This window comes from Lepidochelys kempii, chromosome 5 (genome assembly GCF_965140285.1).
Source record: "Lepidochelys kempii isolate rLepKem1 chromosome 5, rLepKem1.hap1, whole genome shotgun sequence".
Classification (NCBI taxonomy): domain Eukaryota; kingdom Metazoa; phylum Chordata; order Testudines; family Cheloniidae; genus Lepidochelys; species Lepidochelys kempii.
Window position 1 is genome coordinate 57,279,082 of NC_136384.1, and position 4,086 is coordinate 57,283,167.

Genomic DNA, 4,086 nt, shown 5'->3' on the forward strand with positions numbered 1-4,086 from the left:
AGGCTCTGCAGGCCAGGCTTGGATCGTAACCCTGACGGGGTGGGGGCAACACTGGGAAGAAGGGTCCTACCACTTAGAGCCTGAGAGCATGAGGCCACCACCAGAGCAAGTGTCCAACCGACAGCATCCCTGCAGCACAGCCAGGGCCTGAGAAGAAGGCCTGGGACTTACAAGGAACAGACAGTGAACTGCCCAGACATTCCAGAGACGCTGTTTGTGATGTTCCCTGCCACAGAGCGGGATGATGTGTTTCCTTTAACCTTTCTCATTTTTCCTTATTCTTTTTAAAATTAGTTGTTGATTAAATAACTTGCATTTGCTTTAACTTGTATGTAATGGTAAGTGGGTCAGAGAAGTGCCCAGTGCAGAGAGAGTACCCCGGAGTGGGGAGACGCTAGCCCCTGTCCTAGGTGACCACAGCAAGGTTGGGAGTCGAGCCCCCCAGGAATCCTGGGCCCAGCCTTGTTGGGGTTACGAGGACTCTGCCAGACAGGAGAGTGGAAGGGGAGTCCTAAAGGGCAGGAAGGCCCTTGGTCAAGAAAGTGGGAGCGAGGACTCAGATCCTTTCAGTAGCCCACTTCACCAGGGTAGTGCAGAAGCCAGGAAAGTTCCCCACAAGAGTTGGACTATTCCCCCGATTACATATGCATATATGTGGACCACAGGACTGGGCCCTAAAATGTTACCAAAAGTTTAGTGGTAGAGTTCCAAATAATTAACTGTTTGAGATAGAATGCAAAGGACACATAATAAAAATGGAATTAGTGATGGACATAATATTGCAGTCCTTTTTCAGGCAAAATTCCCCATTGAACTGAACACAAGTTTTGCCTGAGTGAGACTGCAGGATGAGGCCTGATACTACTAGTAACTTTCAAAAGATTCAGGAGTCTCCTGAAGACTGTAAGCATTGGAAGGACTGAAGGCTGGTTGATTGATTATTTTAATACTCAAGGCTTTTGCTGTGACTTTTAGGTTCTTTCTTGATTTTTAGTATTGTTATTGGATGACACTGATGCTAGTACTAGACTTTTTTCAAGGATATAACGTCTATTGGTAATATTATCTCTAATGATTTCAAATTGGGACAGGTAGATGGTTATTATTAGAGCAAGAGCTGACAATGGATGTGGATATTGAGTATTACAATGTCCTGCCATCACTTGATAGAATCAAGCAGAAAGAATAAATAGTGCAGACATAATAAAGCTAGACATTTCTATGATTTTCATATTCTTTAATGCCTTTTTTCTTCAGTCATTAAGGACTTAAGGAGAAGAATTAATGAGGGAAAAAACTGAGTCTTTGAGAGAGCAAAGATTCATAAAGGTTTGTTGTACTGGTTGTTTATCAGTTGTTAGACATCTTGGTTGAATTTTTTTTTTCGTTGGCATATGCTGTCATACCGTACAGTATGTCAACCATATCAGTGCTGGGGTCAGCTTCAGATATCAATTGCACAATATGCACACCCTGTATTTGTATAAATAGAGAAAGATTGCATCTATGTATTCTTGAACAAAATGACCATTGACTATTTTATTCGATCTGTAAAGTTACTTAGGGTGATTCCAGTGAAGTGCAACTGTATACTCACCTTTGAATATATGCACTTATCCTTTCCAAGCTGTATATATTGAACTTGAGTTTAGAATCTGCTGCTTTTTGATTTAAACATTGAGCACATTGCACTTTTTAGAAGGTGTTTTCTTTTCTAAAAGTTTCTGTTGTTTGTCTTATCATAAATGGAATTTTTGGTATTGGCCTCGTTGTGCTAGCTGCTTCTCTTGGAATGAATATTAGTATACATGGATTGCATTTTGCAGTATATATTCAGGAGAAGAAGACCCAGTGAACAACAGAAATGCTGTATTTCTGCTCAGTATGGGGACGGGGCAGGCAGCAGAGAGGCCACCCAGGGGGCTCTAGTGTCCCATTTTGCACAGTGGAGCCAAGCACTATGGCAGCTTTGTGATAGGATTGTATCAGGAAATTGTGGGTAGGTCAAGGGGGAGGTAGGGGCATGGTCAGTGTGTCTTCAATTGCACAGTAGTCCATAGCCGCTACTCTCGTCCTGGAGTAGAAGCACCCAAGCTAAGCAGCTGCTCCGTGTGCAGCCAATAGGCTGACAGGCAGGAGAATTCCATACTCTACCACCCTCTAACATCCATATGGTCCTATGGGTAAAGCTCTTTTACTGCGGCTTTAAGTGGAGGAGCAGGATTTGGTCCAGTGTCCTATGAACTCAGTGGGAATTTTTACTAAGAAAAAACAGGAGGATTGGGCTCTATAGGTTTACATAGAAAACATTTTAATATCCATTTAGGGGGCTAAGAAGGTACTTTTTCACAATATAAAGAAAAAAATGCTTTGTAACTGTATTATTTCAGAGATAATTGAAATTTTACATGAGGATAAGTTACATGTGCATTAATAAAAAAGTTAATTAGACAAAATATAAAGCTATTGGGTTTAATTGTTTTTTTCAATTGCACCAGTTTTAAACCAGTATAATTCCATTAACTTCAGTGGAGTTCTGATTTACATCTGTTCAGATGAGAGGAGAGCAAGGCACAAAATACCATCCAGCTCTGATTTGAAAAGCTTTACATTAACTTTTGAAGAACACAACATATATTCACTCTGTTGTACTTTTTGCCAAAGATTTGTGTTTAGAACACATTTATATTTATATGCACTATGGAATAACAAATATAATTGTCTTCCTGACACTAAAGTTTGGGATTTATTGGAAAAGACAAACATATGGTTGAAAGCTGAAGTAGTTTGTAGTTTGTGGAAAGATTTTAAAAAATAGCTGCAGAATAAACAACAATATTTTACAAAGTATATAAATTAGGTCAAGGTGAGTGTTGGTTTCTTAGTTCTTAAGAAATAGGTGGGGCAGTAATAAATGAATGTATTCAATATTCCAGATTGTAAGGCCTGATTCAGTTCCTTGAAGACAACAGAAGAACTTTTATCGACTTCAATGAGAACAGGATTTTTATCACCCAGCATTTAATCACCAAATTACATTTAATAGAAATATTTCAGAATTTCATTTAGTATTGTAACTGTGTTTAAATTTGTTGATTGGAGAAATTACAAGCACAATATCCAAAAAAGGATAATTAATTATCCTGAATTTGATTGTATGAATTGTATCTAAACTAAAATCTCTACTTTGCATCGTGTACAGCCTAATCATCATTCCAAAAAGCAAACTGTTCTCTAGTGAAGTTGTATTTAACAAAAGGGACTAATTAAAAGATTTTTTTTAAATGAATTGAGTTACAGACCAACTCTATTAAACTCTGTTTAATAATGTTAGTCTAATGAAATTATCTCGGACTTAGTCACATTAGTTGCTGTTACCAGGGCTCTAGGATCAATACAGTGCAGTGCTGAGGAAACGATAGCCTATCAAAATAAGTTTTAAACCAAAGGTTGTGCACAGTGCTTAGCTAATATAATATGTACTTATTTCAGATTTACTCTAGGAATTACATTTATTACATATTTAATAATATATATTATTTTTTATAATTTAATTTATATTTTTTTATCATTTATAATATTTTATAATTTCACAGTGCTGGGATTTAGTGGACGTATAAGGCATTTGATAGTGAGATTTCTGTATTTTAAAAATATGGTATATGAAAAAGCAATGCTCTACAGATTTATTCTTATTTCAGAGGAGCCCCAGAGCTTTGGTATTCAGCAAAAGTTTCTTTTGCATCTCATAAGTTGTTTCATTATCAATATTAATTTGAAAAAAATATTATTTACCTTTATGGTGTTACTGTTTATTTTTAATCAAGTATTGTACATTCTACAGCCCTTCTGTGTCCATCTAACAAACCACAGAATATTCTTGTCATAATAACAATTAATTGGTTTTAATGCAGAATGGTCCATAAAGTTGCGTTGGCTTGTGTTCCAAAGTGAATAAGACGGACAAAGATTAAGGGCCTGATCCAGCTCCATTCGGATCAAAACTCTCATTGAATGTAACAGTTCAGGATCAGACTTTCTGTCTCAGTAGGGTGACTAGATAGCAACTGTGAAATTAAAAGACTA